Source organism: Melanaphis sacchari, unplaced genomic scaffold, assembly GCF_002803265.2.
Source record: "Melanaphis sacchari strain LSU unplaced genomic scaffold, SCAv2.0 Contig0_pilon_pilon, whole genome shotgun sequence".
NCBI lineage: Eukaryota > Metazoa > Arthropoda > Insecta > Hemiptera > Aphididae > Melanaphis > Melanaphis sacchari.
Window position 1 is genome coordinate 6,558,871 of NW_020270366.1, and position 24,282 is coordinate 6,583,152.

At 27.0% G+C, this 24,282-nt stretch overlaps 1 long non-coding RNA gene across 1 annotated transcript; it reads left to right on the forward strand.

Moving 5' to 3' along the window:
* The first annotated feature begins 22,625 nt into the window (after positions 1 to 22,625).
* Positions 22,626 to 23,955, forward strand: LOC112598917. The gene is made up of 3 exons (XR_003114915.1): positions 22,626 to 22,695; positions 23,107 to 23,205; positions 23,263 to 23,955. It is a non-coding gene; the product is annotated as an uncharacterized LOC112598917 (long non-coding RNA).
* The last annotated feature ends 327 nt before the right edge of the window (positions 23,956 to 24,282 follow it).

The following is a 24,282-nucleotide window of genomic DNA, read 5'->3' on the forward strand; positions in this document are numbered from 1 at the left end:
TATGTTGCTAAAGTGACTAAAATATATGAAAACAGTACTAAGTATTAATAATTGAAATGAAATTCTATTTTAATTTCTTAGTTTTCTATTTATTTAACCCTTTTGCAACCATATTAGATCCATTAAGTAAAATTTCATTTCTAGAATAAAACAATATATCCTTCAAATTCCGTAAAGTCTTTTATAAATATACGTGGTGGATACGTTATATATTATTTGATTCTAATATAGCATTTTAACCTAATGTAAAAATAAATGAAAAATGTATACCTTCTATTAACGTTTATAATTAAACAATCCAAGTATAGTTAAAATTTGCACTAGAAAAATAAACAAATTAAATGTATTCACAAAATTGATAAAATTTAATAAATATTTATGTATGTATACATTTAGTATAAATATTTTATATTTATTTACAAATAAATTAAAAGCCTAATTGAAATATTAATTTACTTGATTCTGGAACATACCTGCTGTAAAATTTAATATGTATTAAGTATATTATAATACTTGTATAGTATGATTTAATTTTTCTTTGAACTAAATTAATTAAAATACAGTAACACCAACATTATTTTTAATATACAATTTGATTTTTTTTGTTTTATTACTTTACAGAGGCGTCAAAACTTATTTTTGAAACTTGTAAATATACGTGTTTTACATGAAATATGGGACGTGACGTTAAATTTCATTACACACATTACCTATATATTCGTCTTAATACTATCTTCAGACTAAACTGATTAAAAAAAAAGTTTCTACTAATGATTTTAGTGAGCTCAGCTTAAAACTTTCACAATTTAACTACACAATAATACACAACAATATTTTATTTATAGTTAAAGTTAATTGTATGGGTTAAAAAAGTCAAAATATTTTGTACAATTATACCTAACTGTTCAAAAATTGCCGATAATATTTATAAAAATAAATTCCTACATTTAAACCGACTATTCTAACATAATATAATTTCTAAACATAAAACAATTTGGGATAAATTATACTATTAAATATACAATCGTAATTTGTTAAATGTCTTAAAATAATGATAGAAAATATATAAAAGGGTTTTTTTTAATAAATTTATAGTAAATAAAAAACATCTTTTTATAAATAAATCATGTTTAAAATAACTTAAGTTATTTTTATCAAGACTAAATTACATTTTTTTTATAAAGATATCTACTGTGAATAATTTTGTCTTGTCATTTATAGATCTACTCATACAAAAAAATATATTTTTGAATTTCATATTTTTGATCGGAATATGAAAACATACACACTGTGTATATAATATAGCATTCATATTCACAACTTTTCAATGCATATACAGTATACACACTATTCAAAAAGTATAACATTGACATGATATATATAGAAAATCTAATCACATTTTCTCAAAAAAACTACTTTTTTAACTTACTAAATACTGATATACATCATTATATTATAAATATGTTGAATATATACATGCATATTCATACAAATGTTTAAATTTTAAATATATTTAAAAACGATACACGCCTATCTAAAAATAATAATAGAAATTTTAATAGAAATAAATAAAATTTAAAAATACTAAACAAACAACTAAATTATCACTATAATAATAAAAATATATTCTCAAAACTTCCAAGCACAATATTAGTTTTATACATGATAAAATCTAAAATGTGGGCAAGTATAGATACTGCTCTGTAGCATATTAATGACGAATGGGTCAATATTATAAGTCAATTAAATTTAAATTCAATAATATATTATTTTAAACGAAAAACGATCCTAAGCGGAAACTATCTTTCAGCCTAGATCCCTAAATAGTAAATATATTTCATGATAATATGTTTATACTTGTACATATTGCTAGGTAATTTATTTTACTATTAGTATTACAGTAGTTTAATTAAATTTCTTCTGAAAACATCGAATTTATTATATTATTAGTATTTAATTTTTATAGTAATATATAATTTATACCATATTATAATTTATATTATTATTAACTTTTGTGTCAATACCACCTCGCCATAAAACATGGTGTAAAATATTAATTAGTTAATTAATTAATTAGTATTATCAAACAATTTAATTGTATCTACTATTAGTATTCGATTCCGTCTTCATATTCGGAATAAAATAAATAATATTTATGTACTCGTATAAATGAGAGAACTTTACATTTAAAACCGAGCATTAAAGAAGTACATGAATAAGCGCAATTATAATGATCGTGCTATCAAAAAATACAGAAAATGGATTCAGATTTAACATAGGTATGTAACATGACTATACTTTTTCTAAGTACATTTGTTCGGAAAATACAAATTTCGTCATATTTTAATTGATTTACGTAATAATGTGCGTTTATCAACATCTACACGACAACCATCGTCTTCGTAATAAGTATGAAAAATTCAACACGCTCAGACATTTTTATCAATTATTTACATTGTGGCCATCGCACAACAATTTCATGGCTATAAGTTCATCGATTTTACTATAATATACGCGGTTGTCACGCGGATGCTTCGCAGTTAACAATTTTGTACCGCCGTGCCACGCCGACTATCTAGACCTACTTCGTAACCACTGAAGGCGGTGTTGACAAATTATTACAGCAACTTTTGTAACTCCACCAATTTTTTTGGCACCACCACCATTGGAAACTCATCGCGGTAAAATGCGTTCCCAGCGTATACTGCAATATGTCACGCGTGGCTATTTACTGCCCACCCCTCCAGCCACCAACGTACTATGCGTAGGGCGGTAATTATTGTGTCGATGCCAAACGGCCAAACGTTCGAATTTATGTGAGCCCGGCCGGCAACAAACAATTACCACCGAAAACCCGTGGTGAAAGAGCCATACGCGTACGAGAAAAAATAGAAAAAGAGATAAACGGACAAAAGTTACTGCGACAGAGTAGGACGATGACATACACGGGAAAAATTACCCCACACCACAAGTTATCGATATTTATTATATAATATAAATAAATATCGCGTATAACATAATATACGTTTATTTATACGTATATATTTCGCTATACTGTGCAATCCGATGCGAAGGATATCTCGTATCGCATTCCCGACGGCTGCACCAGCTGTGGCAGCTGCCGGTGCTAGTTTCGGGTTCCGAGGACGAAGACACTATATTATTATATACAAGTATAATATAAGCGTGGAGACCTCGGGGCAAAGAAATTCGCGTAATTCAATTATTATATTATACACTGCAGGCTAACTATGAAATCCGCCACCGCTATGGTCATAAATATTAGTATGGATAACAGTGCTGTGCAACAATGCAGAATTGGCGGCGGTGGTGGGACGAAAGTTGTACGGACTATACATAGCGCGACAGCGAGCCCCTTGTCATCGTTGTTGTCGTCGTCGACATCGCGTGCACGAACCCGAGAAGAGTTTTTGCGGTCCGACAAAAAGGGTCTGTGGCGGTGGTAGTACCTCTACTTACACCTCTACCATACCTTCACTGCCGTACCCCGTCGTACATCATGACGACCGTTGTTGCAGTTGCCGTGGCAAGAACATCAGAAAATTAGATTAAAAACTTCGACGGGGTCGACGAAACGATGGCGATGGTGGGGGGACGCTGCGTGTGCAGATGGTGCAGGCGAGATGTGCAACGCTGGATCGATGAGGGCCCGAGACAATAAATCTCAATTTACATGCGCCTATAGAAAACATACAAACCTGAAATAGAGATGTCTTTTTTATTAACCTCTTATTCTTAGTGATGATATAAAATCGTCTCAGACACACCACTCGCTATTCACTGCAGTCGCTATAGATATGTTATGATTACGAACCACGCAATATTGTTTTTTAATATCACGCGTACTGTGACGGTCGTGCAAGCCGTTTTCGGCTATCAATCTGTTTATTTCGAACGTGTCTTGCCGTTCGATTCATTGTATATTTATGCGTGCAACACCGAAAAGAATTCATATAGAACTCACACAGTTGACAGTAAGCAGCTGTTGACGAGATTAGTTTAAGATGCTTCCGTCTAAAATAATTATACGTTCCATTATACTGGAAATTCAAATTTAGAATACAGTATAATGTATACACTATAATATGATACACGCGTAATACGTATTTATATTACTATAATTCTATGATATTACGCAATCGATGACAAATAACGCGTTTTTTTTATATATTTAAATGTTTTGAATATTTAACTATTACGCGTAATAAATATCGATCGACTTTCCGTCAAAACTTTTAATTTTCTATTAACATAACTTAAGGTTTAATCGAGCGTAAACTAATAACGATTTACATAAAATGTATTTAGTTAGCGGCAAGTTTTGTTTCCAATTCAGCTAGACACTTTTAAAGTTAAATCTTTTTTTTTTTTTTTTTTGTATTTCCACATTGTATAAATTACACTGTTAATTATACTATATTTATACATATTAATTATAGTAATTATTTAGTAATTTATTTAAATGTACCATAAAAACCTGAACACCTAACGTTTATAAAATGCAATAAATTTAAAAACGATTATACTTGTCGTAATGATTTTATTAATAGTTATGATAAAATTTCTCAAATTTCTGAATTTGTTTATTGCACATTATAACATTTGACTGGCTTTCTCGTTTGTCAATAATTATATTACAAAATCAATTAACTTTATACAATAAATATATAAGGTTTGATTAAATGTTTTTTTTAAAAATCATAACTTTTTACTAATGACTATATTTTATAGATAACGACGATCGGTATTATAAAACAAATATCTGTATTTATAGGTTATAATATATAGTTTATATGATTTGAGATATTTTTCCGATTTTAAAGGGTAAGTACGTAAACAAAATGATTGTTATGCGAACGGTGTATAATAAAACGTATTCCCTAGAGGGTCATTGATGTGCCTCGATGCTCGGGCGATATGTGCGTTCTGTACAAAGCCACGCAAGTTTGATGACTATTTAACGCGCTCGAAACGAATAAAAAATTCGTTCAAACGACCACAGTAGTCGATGGTGATAGAGTACTTAACCCAACAAATCTATTTGCACGATAAAAACAATAAGTCGATTGAATGATAACTTTGTCCCTTGCGTGTCTGCGCCTGTATAATATTATAATAATTAGAATAAAAAAGTGGCAGTTTTTTGTTACAGCACATTTAAACGCGACGTGAACTTGACCAGAAAAACCATCGGCACAATATAGTAAAATTAGGTATATTCGCTATATTGTGTTATAAATAATTCTATTTTGGGGCGATTTAAGTTTTTTTAAATTTAAGTACCTATACTCAATACCGTAAAAAAACACATAAATCATAATAGAGAATTACATATCGGCCTATAAACCCGTGAGCACGTAAAATAGACAAAGGTTTAACTGTATAAATAACTATATACTAACCAGTGTTGTCTGTGTCGCGTTTCGTATCGTATAACTAGATGGTATTTAAGCCACACACACACACACACTCACACATACTCACATAATATCTTAAACCGCGTTTATGTCGACGGTGTTCATGTGCGCAAGTGAGGGTGCATTATATAACAATGTATTAGTCGATCGTAAAATACGTGTGAGAACACCGTCCGTACGGACGTTTTATAACTTAGTGCGTCGACGCGACTTTCGCAAACCGTTACGATGTACGATTTATTGGTTGCCCGCCGCCGCTCTATGTTTATTAAAATAACCACTCAGATTTAATGAACGCCACGGCACCGACAGGAATTCGATTAACTATATTATGTACAATAATAGGTAGGTAAATAATATTATATCTCTGAGTATATGGAGCACGTACATAGAAGTATAAAACGTAAGGATACATACATAACACTTACTTTATGTAGGTATATATGTGAGTATATAATATAGAATATAGATATTACATACATGACGGTATTATGTGAGCGGGTTTGAGTAGTTCTCAGTAGCCCTACAGCCTTTGCTTTATCTGTTTTTCATTGTATAATTAAACAATCAGTACTATAATTAGCTACAACTATAGTAGCCCGTGGACACTCCTTCACGACGAGTCTCCAATTATTTAAATACTGAGGACTAGTATTTCATCAAACACGTTTTTAACAGAATAAATAATTTAAAACATACGAGTATAATAATATTGAATTATGTTGACATTTAAGTAGAAACCACTACATAGAAATATTTAAAAAACAAATAACAATTCCTATAATAGTAACTACGTAACTTCAGTAACATAATAATAATTGTTAAATATTATACGATTTACTATGCAATGTTTTCAGTAACTAGCACTGCTAGTTAGTTATTTGTCACATAATTGGTAAATATTTTAACTGGTAAAAGCGATAATTAGGCTCAAATTATTATTTTATTATAAGGGGGGTCGTGCGGTGACTGACTTTAATTTTGATCAGTTTTGGCGATCATAATACTAAAAAGTTTTAAAAAGATGTGAATATTATAGGTACTATACTATATGAGTAAACATATAATTTAAATATGAAAATATTTAATAAGAATCAAATTGTACACGAATTGATATAAAAAGAACTTTTCTTCTTAATCGCATACCACAATACTACACCTTTGGCAAAGTAACTTATATAACAAATTATTTACGTAATTATATAATATAATATTTTGGTTCACTTGTGGACGCTGTTTAAGCATCCGTATAAACTAAAATATTCAAACCAGACGTCGTCGAGTCAATATATTCCCGTGAAATGTTAAGTTTTACTTAATAAGCAATAGCTTGCTGATTAGCAATATTACCTATATAATAATACACATTGAAACCCCCACTAATGGATATTTTAAAACTCAAAGTAGTAGACACCTTCTAATAGTGAATACGACGTTTTTTTTTTTAAACTAATCACAAACTAAGCCTACTCAATAGCAAACACCTCCAAATAGCGAACAAGATTTCTGTTACCCATTGTCCAATATTTAAAGGTTTCAGTGTATAATAAAAATACTGGACGTCATAAATACCTGAAGTTATATTATGATATCATACGCTGATTCATTACTGACTGCCAGAAATCTACGTTTCTAAAATTGGGTATTTATTAATTTCACGTAAATAGTCCAATGTACGAATGTATCTCTATTCTCTAGTTTTCGATTATTGTAATATACAAATATGGTATCAGTGCCACATCTCGGGTCTTAAATGTTTTATAACAAGACCTTGGATTTTATCATATACACTGTTTTTAATTTAATATAGAACATAAAAATTCATTAATTTTACGGTTTTAGAAAAATAAGCATATAATAATATTGTATAGTAAAGATAATAAAGATAATACCTACATAATAAGTGCAAGTAATGCAACTATAGTAACTTACAGATTATTGTCTAACACAAATTTTTCAATTAATATGTTACACGACGTAGCAATTTAACTAGTTAACCCTATAGACATTTAATCCGGGTCTCCTTTACGTGAGAAAGGCCCTATTTATATATTGTAATGTGGTATGCCGTACAGCCGTTCTATTAGGTATACAAGCCGTTGCCCATTACACATTTTGTAGAAGAGCAAAAAAATAAGTATTCTACGTGCCTTCAGTTATATATAATTAACGTGTATTACTTACGTATTGCAGGTTTATTGCAAAAATGGCGCTATTTTAAAATGATAATAATATTTTAGATATAATTTTATGACAATGGATAAAGTAACTCGATTTTCAAAAATAAAATATCACTTATAATAGGTAATGCAATTTAATTTATTGAATGCTGAGAAAGGTTAGATCTTAAAGTGCATATAACTATACTCGAATTTAAACAACTGAAACTTGCAGACTTAGTATATGATTTGCACTGTGACCTTTACATTTTACAGTCGCGTCATCGTTGTACACATTAGAATGATGATATTTCGTTTGTATAGATCAGAATCGGCGATAGTGGCGTAACGAGACTCTAATTGTTGTTTCACATATTGTATAACAATAAGGTTATAATAATATGAGTATATTGTCTTTGTAGTATTTTACCTATATATAATGTGTATATCTATTGTTAGTTGTTACGTGTATACCTTCGACTCAGAGTATGAGGATAGCACGCTTACAGAAAACAATATTCGCGATCGACGAGCGCCGTCGTCGTTGTCGCCGTCAAAAGAGTCGCTTATATACATATAGACCTATACTACAACACCCACCCCCTCTTACCCTCTTACCATCTTTCACCTCTCCTTCATTTCAACTGTCGTCATCACAATAACCTAGGCCCCATCCGTAGCTTATTATTAAATTGGATTTAGAAGCTTTCCGATTTACGTGTGTCTGACCCAAAAGACGGAATGCACGCACGCAACGGGTCCTTTTGTGTACGCGAAATTGGTTAATGGAACGTACAGCTTTTCAACATCGGTACCGGCACATACGAATGGAGACTGTAACAGTGGCAGTGATGATTAGGACGAATTCCCCGGATAACAGAATTATTATTAGTTTGCCTATTGGTGTAAAATCATAATGAGTAGAGGTGTGGAGCAGGAAAAATCGAAGTGAAATAAATTAATTGACAAGTAAAATACACGCTAACATAATACAAATAGTGCAATTACGTTCATCAAAGCCTTCGTCGAAGTAGTTTTCGAAGAAAGTTTACTACGGATAAATACATATATTATTTTTCCCATATCGTTAAATAAAAATCGTATTTGTATATAAAATATTTTGTATGCCTTTTAACTATTATAGGCTATAATACACGTATTTTATAAATTATCAACAGTAGATAGCAGATACAATATCATATTTTAATATTATTAAATACGTATAGATTACCTTAACCGTATATTGTACTCACGTATACAATTTACATAGCGATCACCAAGAATATTAATCCCCATTTTTCTTCGATTATGCAGTTATTTAAAAACTAGTTTTTGAAATGTTTAAATAGACCATATTTACTACTTGAGAAGTATCCTGTGGAGATACTAACTTCTGTTTTTAAAATGAGAATCCTCCTTTTGACTGTAAATAATTCAAAATCAAAATTCAAACGAGTTATTTTTGAGTTATTGAACTTAGTATACGAGTATTAAGGATAAAAGGTTCATGTACCATAATCATGGGTTAAAATAAAGTAATAGTTTATAATAATTTAAAATTTTATAATACCTAATTAATATAGATCTATCATCAATTATAATTTATAAAAATGATCCAACTAAAATAAATAAAAGATCAAATATTACATCTAATTTATATTTTTGTAAAATCATTCTTAAGGACTAAAGGTTTATTATATTATTATTAAGTACTTTTTAAAATCAAAAAAAAACTCGTACACTTTTTTGATTAGGTACGTCAACATTTTTAGAAAAATTATATTCTAAACAATTTACATTATAAAAGGGATTATCATTTGAAGAAAAAAATAAAAGTTTGTATAGCCAAAGGACACTTTTTATGTAGAAAAAAAATCTCAAACATTTGAAAATATGGTCTTTCAGTATATTTAAAAATTCAAAAAAGACCAGAATTTGAATAAATTCATTGTTAAAGGGTAAAATAGGGTGAACATGATTCATGAATTGACCTGTATAATCTCTACGCTGAAAGTTTTATAATAAAAAAATGATTTTGTTTAATTATACTAATAATCTAAATAATTAAACATTTAAATGCGACTAAAATGTCAGGTAAACTGATTAATGTGTTTAATGAAACGATGTGTACCTACTTAAAGTTTTTCCACTATTTCATATTTATGAAATTAAAATAACAAAGCTGTTTTTTTTATTCTGTTTAACTCGCTATTAAACAAAAACTTTAAGAGCCATCAATAATATTATAATTGGTCTTCTTGAACTTCAAATCAAATTTGTATCTTTTGAAAATCAAATAAAAGATAAAATATGATAAAATATCTTATATTAAGATAAAATGTTAAAAATATTTCTAAAATTAATTATGACAAATAAATTTTTTTTTATCAAATTATCAAAAATAAATATTTAAATTGTGATAGTCAAAATAATATAGTAGGTATATGATATGTTAATCCTTTAATTATAATAATATTATATTATTTCACTAGCTTAAATAATATTAATCACCATAATCCCCGTATAATATTATGTACCTTTACCACAGCAGTTTTATAATTATACGAATAGTAGTAGTGGGTTCACGACAAATTGACAAATTACAGTATTTCAGTATCAACTATGGACTATAGACAAAATTCTAACGTCTTATAAACTTGTTAACAAATAGAACACAAAAAAATTACTGAGCAATTACTAATATATTATTTAATATATATATATATATTGTGTTTATATTCGAGACCACAACGATAGTGTGAAACTAATATCAAATGTCTGCAAATATTATGAGAAATTAACTACTCAAAAGTGTGAGGACAATGACTGAATATAAATGATTATTTCTGTTTCGATATTTTTCGATATTTAAAAATCTAAAGTAAACAAAGGTGAAAAGTCTCTTAGAAAATGTTTTTTGACGCACAAAATGTTTGACTTTATTACGTATTTTGTCGTCAAGTGTTTTATGCTATAATGATGAACGCGTCGATACATTGGAGTTTTCCGGAAGTACCGGATATACAAGATCACTGCTGTCGATGAATGTTTGGATAGTGTGAGCGTATGTCTGCAGAAGCATGGATGAAGTGAAAGGGTGTAGTTATGGTGCGGGATGAAGGAGACGAAGAAAACGCGTATACGTATAATAATTATGCTGTGGTTTCCCGAGGGACACGGATTCTCTCCGATGGGTCTCTGGGCCGAAAAGAAGAGGGCAAAAATAACCTTTACCAGAGATCATCATGAATAATGTAACACCAAATGTAGTACAACACCACTACGCCCAGACTCCCCACTCTTTCCAAACGTATACTAGTTACACGGATGCGAATCTAATTTAAAACGCAGTCATCGGGATAGTTCGACATTTCTCCCAACTATATACTCATGTGGTGTATACAGTATACATATATTATATATAGATAGAGCATCGAAATCATGCAATGAGTGTGTGTAAAGCTTACACGTATACATAATATGTTAGTGTGTGGTGTAATATATGCACCGTGTCAGAGAGCCGCACTATTTAATGAAAACAAAAACGAAAACATATACGAATATAAATCATAAATTTGAATTTCTAAGTACAAAAGTTTAACTATCGTGAGTATATGGTGAACCGTTTTTTTCTGAATACATCCAAATCGTTGAAACTAAGGGTCAAATGGCCTCGATTCCTTTGCCAAGTGTTCGATGTACATGCGGGACTTTTAATTCAATTAAACTTTGTTCGCATCTACTGCTGCCTACACTATCTATTATACTAGTTATCACTATACCACAGTACAATAATTTATACTGCTACAAAATATATAAGTATTAGGTTCTGCAACTTTAAATTTTTTTTTTCTATTCCTGAAGATATGGTGATTTTATTTTCAATGGCTACTTTTGCAGTGGTACACTGGCACAAATATGACTTGGTATTGGAGGTAGAGGATTTCCGTGAAAAAAAAAATGTTTACTATTCAAAAACGTATACTACAAATATAGTAATAAACAAATGAAAATGATATATTACAATACATAAATAGCTAACAATATGTTACACAGCTTAATTTAATAAATTATTTATATTTATAAGTTATTTTAATTTTAAGTATATATTTCTTTATTCAAATAAAATGTTTAAAAGAATAAAAAATAAAAGTCTTAGTAAAATTATTTCAATGATATAGAGTTCTACAACATTAAACTATATTAAACGATTCTTTGTAATCTTATCTTAATAATTTATAATATATACTCGTGTTTTCGGTTACTTCATTAGAACAATTTTTTTTTTCAAAATTGTTAACTTTATTTTTAATTCTATGACACAAATTTTAAAAGTTTTAATACTATAATTTAATTTTTGAATTACTTAATAAGTTTATTACTCTAGAAAAAAATAATGAAATTAATAACAAGGTAAAAGGTCTAATATATGTGGGATAATATTGATAATTATTAATTAACATAAAACAAGAATCATAGCAATACAGTATACACAGACTGTAGCGTATATTTCCCCAATTCCCCACCATGTTCAAAATATTGTAATTTTATATTCGTACAAAATCGTAAATATACTATAAACTCGTATTTTGTTCAATCACTACGAAAGTAAAAAATGTAAAAATCAAGTTGACAGTTTTCGAGCATCATCTACTTCTACATGCTATATTATACAAAACCAAAGGTAGTTTTTATTAATACATTATAGCTGCATTACTATAATACTTTAATATTTATTAAATGAAATAATAATGTGATGTTGTATACAATTAATTGTATAAAAATAAGTATGAAAATGGAAATTTATCCATTCAAGTTCCAAATAACAAGATTTATAAATTTAGATGTTTTTATTAAATTATTCATAAAAAGAATAGCTATAATTTATAACAGCCAACAGGTTTAGTTTAAAATAATACGATATGTTTACCTTAATAGGTTTAAATAGTTAATTTAATCCTAAAAATATTCAACACAAAATATGCAATAAATGAAATAATTTCAACGTTATGTTAAACGTGTAAAGTTAATTTAAAAAGTATAAATAAACCATATTATACTTCATAAACAGAAAAATAAATAATAATACGTTTAAGACAATTATAATAAGTCACGTGAAACACGATTGAGTTAATTGGGGTTAAAATATATTTCGTCACAGGCTTTTGATGACAAGCAAAGTTTTTTTTTTTTACACTTTTTCAGAGTTTTTGCCAGACACCTTTTTCCCCTCCACAAGACGAGTATACATTATTGAAGTTAGGAAAGTGAAGTCTGCATGAAAAGAAAGGGGGAAAAGTTTCAGCTGCGGAAGAAAAAAATAGCAATGATAAGAGGAAAAAACGGAATGACACTATTGAACACTTGCAGAATACATTATTAGTTGAGACATAGTATTTATAAAATTTCCAACACATTCTCCGGATGGAGTTCTCATTGTAACTTTTTTCTTCATATTATTCGGTTTTATTTTTCCGTCACCAACGTTGTCAAACTTATGGCGACCAACCCACAGCAAATGGTAACAACATTTCTATAACATAAGTTTCCAACAAAAAAAAAGAAACTGCTGTTTTTTAATATTTATTTTTATAAAACGATATAGTTTTTTTATAATTTGTATATAAAGTTATTTTAATAAAAAAAAATAAGCTTTACATATTAACATTAACTCTACAATATATTAGATACTAAAATAAATAGGATATATATATATATATATATATATATATTTATTATAAAATCTTAATTAAAAAATCTTGTATGCACACGTTTTATTTTAGATTAAAAAGAAGTGTGGTTTAAGCTAATAAGCTAATATATTTCTAATATACTAATAATTGCTTATAGGTTATGAACATGTATTGGTTATTATCTCCATTATTTAATTGAAAATATAATAATTTGATAATTTTTTAATCGTAATATTTACTATTTAATTAAATAGATACTTTTACAGTTTTACAATACTACGTAATACACTTTTAATCATTGTATCAATACCATTATCTTTATCTCTGATTATATCTTTGTTTAACTTATATAAGTATTTAACATTAATAAAACTTCATTTTTAAATAACCTTATATATGTTTTTTATAAATAGAAGTTAGGTACTTTTGTGAAGATTAAAAAACCCACACTTACTATAAATAATAACATACATCATAAAATATTAATAAATAAATAATTTAATTAATATATAAGTATTTATTAATAAATAAGTAATTGTATTACAATAAATATTTGAACATTATCATTTAGGAGTTACGCATAACAAACAAATAAAATAACTAAGGAAGTTACTTTACCATATAGTATATAGTAATTATTATAATAAGTATCGAGTACTACAATATACTTAACTCATCATTGAGTATATTACTGTATTATTAGACATGTATTAAATGAACATAAAAATACTAAAAACTTCGAATGACCAAAATAAAAAAAAAAGTTTGAATTTTAACTTAAAGAAAATCTAACAAAAAAAAAAATAGTAAAAACTGAATTTTGTATGCAAAAACCAATTTTTGATAAAATAACATAATTGATTTTATCATGATTCTAAAAAAAATCGTAGATATTTTCACCAAATATTTATATTAACATTTTCTGTACATACTCGTAGTTTATAATAAAAAAGTTTGTACTCGATTACAAGTTCAAAATTTTAAAACAAGGTTCCTCATAAGTTTTAATAGTGAAATTTAAAAAACATCAAACCTAAATCCACAGACATATTTATCAATATTTAAAGTTAACATTTTGACGATACTTATTCGTTAAAATCGTGAAAAATTATTTGTTTTGTTGTTAAAAATGCATAGTATTTATTTTTATACTTAAGTGTAATATGTACAAGTATAAGGTTCCATATAAGTTTTGCTAACAGGAATGATAAAATTGAATTAAATTCCACAAAAAATGTTATGTGTTTTTATTTGTTTATATTTTTATTATTATTACTTTATATTTGTACTTATACTAAACCTTACAAGCGTTAATTCAAATTAATAAATAAATGAGCGCGTCATAAATTACAATTTTTATGGAATTAGATATTTACGCCTAGAATAACAATTTCCCATAAAACAAATTTAGTTTTTTGTTATATAATTAAAAAAAAAAACAGAAACTTTAAACATTGCACAGTAACTTATATATTATATTATTGACTTTAACAACACAATTAAAATTTTCCAAATAAGTAGACTTCTTTTAAGCTATTGTGTTTAATATTTGGAATTTTTAAAAATGCTTAGTTTTCTTTTAGGTATTTGTAAAAATTATAAGACTTTATCAAATAGCTTTAAAATGTATTACGAAATTCTCCATAAGTTGTTTTTATAGTAATACGAGTATTTACTTATTTTATATACTACAGCAGTGGTTCATAACTATGATCCATAGCTCCCTGGAAGTCCGCGATACTCTTGTCGGAGATTTACGGTAGCCTTAACACCTAAAATACGTCAATACGTGACATGAGTGCATTATTAGAAAATTGTTGAATTATTATTATTGAAAAAATTCAACACTATCCATCAAGTTAAGTAAATAAAAATTAAATTTTAAAAATATTATAAATAAAAATTTTATTTTAAATTTAAAAAAAAAATGTAATAACAATTATTTAATAATTGTTATTATATTTTTATGAAAAATTAAGCATGATAAAAATAATTATAAATATGTTGTATATTTTGTTATATCTGCTTATTCAATTTGTAATATAAAATAATTATTATGATTTTGGTTATGATCAAATAATATATTTTATAAAAAATAAAAGGTATTAAAAAAAAAATTGGAGGGGATACGTGATTCTAAAAATCTTTCATCAGGGCTTCATGTTTTACAAAATTTTAAGAACCACTGCACTAGAACAAGTCTCTGATTTATTTATTTTGTTTTTTTTATTATTATTATAAAAACCACCGTATCTTTTTTATTTTGACCCCCAAAATACTAACTTAATCTTGTTTTTTACCAAAAAAAAACCCTAGATATTGAAAGTCGAAGGATTTTTTCTTCTATTATGTAACACGATATACACACTTACACACCAAAAACATGAAAACACTTATCATTTTAAAGCTCATGCATTCATCACTTCGCTCAAAATCCAATGCAGAAATAAATTAACAATGGCTTATTATGTTTTCCGTATAAGCTGTGCTTAAATTAGGAAAAAAAAATATAAGGGATTCTGTCCACCTGCGTCCCCTTCCATTCAAACACCGTGCATAAGTACTCATAGTTATATACTTAGTCCAAAAATTGTATATAAAAAGAAAACACAATTATATTGTATAGCAATACTTTACGTTACAAAAACAAATATACTTGTAAGATAGGTAGCTTAAGTAGCTAACATCGACCATCGTGTATCAAAAAATGCCTCAAAAACATCAATGAGATATTTTATATACATTATATTATTTTATAATAAAATTTAAAAATTTTAAATATTTCTAAGTATATATAATATACAATATATTGTATCAAATAAAAATATATGTAACAATAATAAGTATAAATATGTTTACGGTTTACTTAATAAAGGCTTTATTATTCTAATTATTTATACCCTAACATTCCTAACCAAAACTAAAACTCATAATTAAAATGTTACTCTAATTTTTGGATCATAAATATTTGTAACTATGGACTATGAGTTTATGTATATCTATTTATATTTTGTAATCAATTATAATTTATAAAATATGTACCTGAATTTCTATAGTATACTCGTACTTATAAAATAATAACTTATATAACTATACACCTAGTATTGTCAAAAACTTTTCATTACATAAACTATATAACATTTTACAGGAATTTGAATTCAATTTCATCTGAAATGAAGTACAATAACATATCTAATCTGTTAGTTTTAAAGACAAACATCCTTAGAAACTACCAGGGTTCTAATATTCTACTGCCGGAATATAAATTGAAACTGGATTAAGGTATGTAGGTAGTAGGCACCATGTTGTATTTATTACGCAAATTCTATTCGTACTCTAAATTTAAGTAAACAAAAACGCAGTAGACACAATTCATGTCATCAGGTATTCAGGGTTAATGTTAATTTCATGATATGTGTACCTAATAAACTATGATAAATAAGTAATAATTACTTGCGGTATCAAATATTAATTATAATTCATACTTAATTACATTTGTACTCATCAATTATCATAATATATTATCCATACCTGTATTATAAATATCGTTAATATGCCGATGTTTGTAGATATTTCATTGTTATAATTTATATTTAAGGTGTATATCTAATACTTTATTAGCTATATATTTATCGAATAGTTTTTTAATATTTTTATTTACAATTAAGTAAGGGTAACTACAAATTTTTCTTAAATAAATATTTGTTATCACTAACTAATATGACATTTGTATTAAGTATGGATAGCATTTGTTGAGTAGCACTTTAGTCGCACTCCATAAAAAAATATACCTATACACGAATTTCATTCTATTATAGTGTGTCAGTAGTAGAATTTTTTTACATTTTCAGTAATTCTTTCTTCTTCGTGTTGTTTGTTTTTATGGGGAATGGCAACTCCTACAAATTTAAAGTAATCTCCTACATAGACATAGTGTTAACTCCTACAAAAGATGATAAAATCGGATACCGCTCATACCACTGTAAAAATATCAGTCTTGCAATGTATTAATACATAATATTATACAATATTACATACTTAAAACAAAAATTATTGTTGTGTCATATGACTACTTCTAATTTTATTATATGTTTAAGTCTATACATCTTTCAAAACTTTCACGAATAAATGGAGATTTGGATGATGATGATGATGATGATGATAAAAACTAATATTAAATCCGAATGAAAAGATTTACATGCATTAGTAGCATCATTAGAAGACTAAAATTTTGAAGGAATTAATGAAAACAAAAAAATATGACTTTCAGGTAAATAGTCGCAATATTGTTGAACCTTATCGTCAGATGGCATATTTTCTAACAAATCAGATATAAAGTAAAATTCAATATCATTAACATCTACCATCTACCATCTTGCAATAATGGTAAACCGAATTTGAGAACTAAAAATTTTCCAATTTCAGATTCACCGTCATTGTAATGTTAAACCTAATTGCTGGATTTTTCTATACCAATTTTTGCACAAATTAAAATTACAATTATGAATTTGCGCTGTTGGCCAAATATTTTTAATCGTATTATGAACAGCAACTTTAAAGTTCTATACAACTGTAACTGATTGAAACCGTGAATTATTTTGTAACTACATTTCATTAACTTTTAAAAATAGTGTGCTGTACCTATATATATATGGCTATTTTTGTCAGAAAGCAAATCAAAAACTAATAGTACCTACATAATTTTGATTCTTAAAACCATGAATAGTGAATAACTGCAAAAAGGAGTTAATTATATTTTATCGTTATTCGATAATATTTGAAACCATACATCTGTTAACTTTTTGTATTGCAAGTGCCGTTAAGAACGTATAATATACTTTGTAATATGAATTAAGCATGCAGTCAGACATTTTTCCATTAGGGGCCGACATTTTTTGGCCCCTTTCTATTTTTTGTACCCCTATACCATTCTTCTTTTTATTACACAATGTCAATAAAAAAAATTAAAATAATACATTTTACAAAGTATTATCTGTATATTGGTTAAGTATAATAAATAGAAGTACTAATACCAATTAGTATGAAAAATTAATCATAATATTATTGATAAGGTAAATCAAAATGTCATGAATAAAATCATTAATTTATTAAAATAATGTAGTAACCAAATGGTAAATAACAAAAATCAAGAAATAGGTATATATAGTCGTACTACCTCCTATGTTAAAATATTATAATTTATACGGATAGTCTAAGTACTGAAATTAACGGTATGTATATTATAACACAATAAAACACTAATAATAATAATCATTTTAATAATAAAAATAAATAAAATAGGTACTTAAATTTATTGACAATATTATACATAGAATAAAATGTCTAAAAAATGTAAAATACATAATACCTAACATGCATCTGTTAATTAATACAGATTAATATCTACCTACTGGCTACTACCTAATGCTTTTTCAATTATAAAAAGGTAAAAAGTGCGCAATCGTGTTGTGTTTTTTTTTCAGGTAAAAAGGTAAAAAGTGTGCAATCATGTTGGGTGTTGACCAGTTGACCCCCTCAGCTGTTAACAAGATTTTAAAAATATACCAGTTGCCCTCACATGTTAATATATACATAATTACAATAAATAGTTCGTAAAATAGGGAAGGTAAATAAACAAATTATAAATAAAATATAAAATATAAAATGATAGAATCAAATTCATATGCTTGGAAATTGGAGTTATAATATATAATATTGTATTTTGTAATAACTAATAAATAATAATAGCCTACTTGGTGCAAAGCAAGGATTTTACTAAAATGCGTTATTTTAGATGCGTCCGATTTATAAGTAACAAGTACCTAACCACAATTATTTTATTAGGCTTTATCGGAATACGCTTGTTATTATCATTTATTATATCTTTATTAGTATTTTTATGATCTTTTATACGTCTTTAATAAGCACATTTTAGTAGACGAATTACGGAAAGCATTGAAGTTGTTAATCCAATGGAAAATATTACGCGAGTGTATAATAAAAAGGGCAATATTTTATTGGCTTTAAATAATAATACTTTTTATAAAGATCGCATTACACAAACTGGTGTAAAATGGCGATGTACATTAAAGTCGTGTACGTCAAAGCTGTTCTTAAGTGACGACGAAACGGTACTTTTAAAACCGATTATCCAACACAAACATTTGCCGCGTAAAAATTTAACAAAAGTAACCATTTCTAATAATTTAAAACGGAAAGCTGTGGATAAAATTTCTAAACACCCATTAAAATTAATACGAGAAGAAGTTCAATCAAATGTCGTGGATATAACACTAAAGGATGTAAACTCCATTTGCAGAAGCATTTATCGTGTGAGAATAAAAACACTTCCACCACTACCAAAAATCTATTTCCGAAGTTCACTCAGCATTAACATTATTACAATTAAATACTTTAAAAGACGAAAATTTTCTATTATATAACAACGAGACAGAAAATATAATATGTTTTACTACAAAATCAAATTTAAAATTTTTATGTTCCCGAGATAAAATGTTCGTAGACGGAACATTTGAATACTGTGCGAAGTATTTTTTACAAATTTTTACAATAAACCATGTCAAAAATGGAAAATATATTCCATTAGTGTTTTCATTACTCCCAAACAAATCATCGAAAACGTATGAATTATTATTTAATATATTTAAAGAAAAATACTCTGGCTTTAAACTTGAATTCAATCCGTCAATGATTGTATCCGATTTCGAACAAAGTATCCAAGTAGCTTCTAAAGTTGTTTGGCCATTAATTACAGTCGCGGGGTGCAGATTTTATCTAACTCAGTCATGGTGGAAGCGCATACAACATTTAGGATTAAAGCTGGATTATATGGATTCAAATTCAAAAATTTGAAAATGGCTTCACTTAATTTTCGGTCTCTCATTACTACCCTCTAGTGAAGTAGACGATTGTTTTGTTGAAGATCTGATGTCAATTTAGCCTTTATCAGAAAAATTAGTTGAATTTTCTGACTATTTAGTTGACACATATATTTCATCGAGTTCAACTTTTGCACCATCACTGTGGGCTATGAATTCAATTGATTCAGAAAGAATAACCAATGCTTGTGAATCATTTCATTCGTCATTTTCGAGGAACTTTAGTAGTGCACATCCAAATATTTTTATTTTCGTAAATGTTATAAAAAAAATACAAACAAATATATACATTGCTATAAGCAATGTAAACGAAATTAAAAATATTACAAAGTGCACATACTTAAACAAAAAAGCCAGCATCGAAGATTTAATAAATAAATATAAAAACAAAAATATCAGTAGATTACATTTTGTAAAATCGGTTAGTAATTATAACAAAACATAATACTTTTGAATTTTATACTATATTTTATTGACAAATTATTATATTTAATAAGCCACTTTCGTATTATTATTTAATTTCGTATTAATTAGATTATTTATTATGAATTTGACTCTATAACTTTGTACTATTTTACTTTATTTTTTAAAATAATTTTATATTTAATTTATGATTTTTATATTTACCTCCCCTATTTTACAAGCTATATATTGTAATTGTGTATACATTAACATGTGAGAGCAACTGGTATATTTGGTTGAGGGCAACTGGTACATTTTCCTTTAAGTAGTTTAAGGGAAATTGGTATAAAAAGATACTTTTGGGGGCAACTATTACATACCCATCATGCTACGCCCCAAAATTACATGAATGCGTTATCAATATTGATTATTAACTAATAAGGAAATAATTACGATAATTATTAAATATAAAATATAGGTAAATAAGACTTTTGTAGATACAATTTATCCGAAGTATTTATGTATAATTATCGTACTTACCTCTCGGTTCTCAAGTTTTTTTTTTATTATATCATGCCTTGTAAGCCACTACGGTTTACAACGTTGCGTGTTTTGAATGAATAATCAATACTCAAACTCAATAGAGAATAATATTATATTTTTATTTTGTTAAGCATGATCATCTCATTATATAGGTTCACTATTATTGTAATCTTGACCGTAATTGTGTTCATCAATGTACGTCCAATAACCGTATTTGGAATTTCTAGTTTTTAATCTATTAGATGTGTCTTACTCTTATCTCAAATTGTCGAGTAACAAATATTTATAAAATAAAATCTTAGAATTAAACTATTGTTATACAATCGCTAATTATATAGAGTAATAAAATATAATATATTCAGGATTTCGGAAAATTAAACGCCATAATATATATATTATTTAAAAATAAAATCAATTTGGGGCCACTGACTTTTCTTAGAGGACCAGGCGTCCAGGCCCCCTATGGCCCCGCTAGATGACGTGCCTATCGGATACAGTGGTGTATATAGGGGGGGGGGGCTAGTGGGCTGCAGCCCACCCCGAAATAACAGTATTTATTTTTAAATAGAACAACATTGAACATATTATATTAATATTATAAGTTATAATACTTCGTAGCCAGTTGAAAAATAACAAATATGATTATACGAATATTTGACATTATGTATTATCATCATTTATTATCTATAATATATTAGTATATCTATGGGAATAATATTATAAATATAATATTATGCTGAATATGCTGCCAGACGTCCAAACTGGCAATAATAGTAATTGTTTATCAATCACTATAAATGCTATTTATAGATCGGTTAATAATTATTATTAGTTTATACGTCTTTATTCGATATTTATGTTTACGTTGTTGTTGATAGCATTGTCCTACCCAATAACTAAAACGTCCACAACGACAGACGCTGAAACACTCGCCGCCTTGGAATCGCATATTTTAATTATTTGATTGATTATAATATTTATAATAGTACTTAAAACATTTTGTGTTAAATACGTTAATAGGTTATAATAATGGATTTTAAAGACAAATTAAAAAAATATGTTTTTGATGCCAAAAAAGTAAGTAAATACAATTTAATATTAATATTTTATCTATTTAAAAAAGCTAGGTACCATAATTTATGTCTTGATGGATGATTTTAAGTTTGAAATATATCCTAAATTAATATCATTATTGAATATTCATTGTCAAATCATTTATTAAAATGTAAAACTATTTAATTGCCTATTCATATTAATAAATATTATACATTAAAATATCTAAAATAATAAATTAAATTTAGATATTTTAGTTAGTTGCCTACCTATCTTTTTAAACAAATTTACAAACATTAAACCTCTAAAACATAAACAAGATTTATTTAAATAAATTAAAACATCCATTATTTCCATTCATATTTTTATTTTTTATTATAGTTTAATGATATATTTTTATTTGTGTATTAATTTTTAGAACACACAATTGAATAAAGGAAACTCTGTTGAGAAACACCCTTTTTCTAGTGAAATTAGTGATTTAGATTATATACAATCATCTAAAAAGGTAATAAATTTAATTAGTGTAATCTAGTAATTAGTGTAACATTTAAAAAAAAATTATTTTCTGAAAAGTGTGTACATTTCCAATACTTATACAATAGTAGATACTCATAACTTCTCCCAGTATTACTCTTAATATACTAGTTATTTAGTAAAAAATCATTTCTATAAAAAATATAAAATTATATTTTAAAATTGTATGTTTCTATAAGTTTCAATAATTTCCTTTTATACATTATACAATTGGATTTTATTATTTAAGAACTAAATTAAAAATGTTATGTTTATCAATATTGTACCATTTAATATTATGTAACATGTATGATGTAGGTATCTACTATCTAGTAATTATTAAGTAAGTATACTTATTTCTTTTTCTTTTTTTTTTATACCCAATTTATATATTAATTTAAAGGCGCACAAACATGAGACAAGTTCCAGTCAAGTACATTCTATAGCCAATAATGAATACAAAGTTAATGACAGTTTTGAAAATTCTGAGACAGATTTTAGTGTGAGTATTTATTAAGGAAATTGAATAAATAATTATTATAATGTAATTTAATTTTAGAGTTTGATAATTAATTCTAATTCTACTCAAACAACTTCATGCAACAGTGATTATGATATTGGCTTATATATTAACAGAACATCTAGTAAAACATTCAGTGATGATATTAAAGAAAAGCTTTTAAAAAATACATGGGTACCAGATTCGTTCACCAATTTGCATGTACAAGTATTATCTAATGTAAATAGACACTTTTAAAAGTCCTGGTTGGATGAATTTAAATGGTTAGCTTATTCTAAAGTACAAAATGGAGCATTTTGTAAAAATTATGTAGTTTTTGGTCCTGGAAGTTTTTCCGGTAAAGGATCACATCAGAGTGTTGGACAGTTTGTGTCAAAACCATTGCAGAATTGGAAATCAGCCAAAGAAATTTTTTATCACCATTCTTGTCTTCTTCAATATCACCAACTAGCAGTTTTAAAATCAGATAATTTTTAAAAAATGGTTGATGGAAAGATAGATAGTGTACAACTTCAAGTCGATAAGCAAATGAAGAAAGAATTTATTGAAAACACCAAAAAAATTTCTGCAATAATTGAAACAATAATATTTTGTGGGCGACAAGAAATCCCATTAAGAGGACATAAAGATTATGGCCGCCTAAGTCTAAATGATCCAGATAATAATGACGGGAACTTCAGAGCCTTGTTGCGCTATAGAGCTAAAAATGGGGACAATACTCTTAAATCTCATATTTTAAATGGTGGTGCAAAACAAATGTATTCAAGTCCATTAATACAAAATGAAATAATTGAACTAATAGGAACTTATATTCAAAACATTATTATTGAAAAAGTGAAAAAAACCAAATTTTTCACTGTGCTTGCTGATGAAACATTGAATGAATTGAACAATTTTCATTAGTTGTTCGTTATTTTGATGAAGATATAAATGAAATAAGAGAAGATTTTTTAAAATTTGTACCAGTGCATGATGTTACAGGCAAAGGGTTAGCTACTACAGTAAAAAAGGAACTTCAGTCACTTGGTCTTGATTTAAATTATATGCGTGGACAAGGGT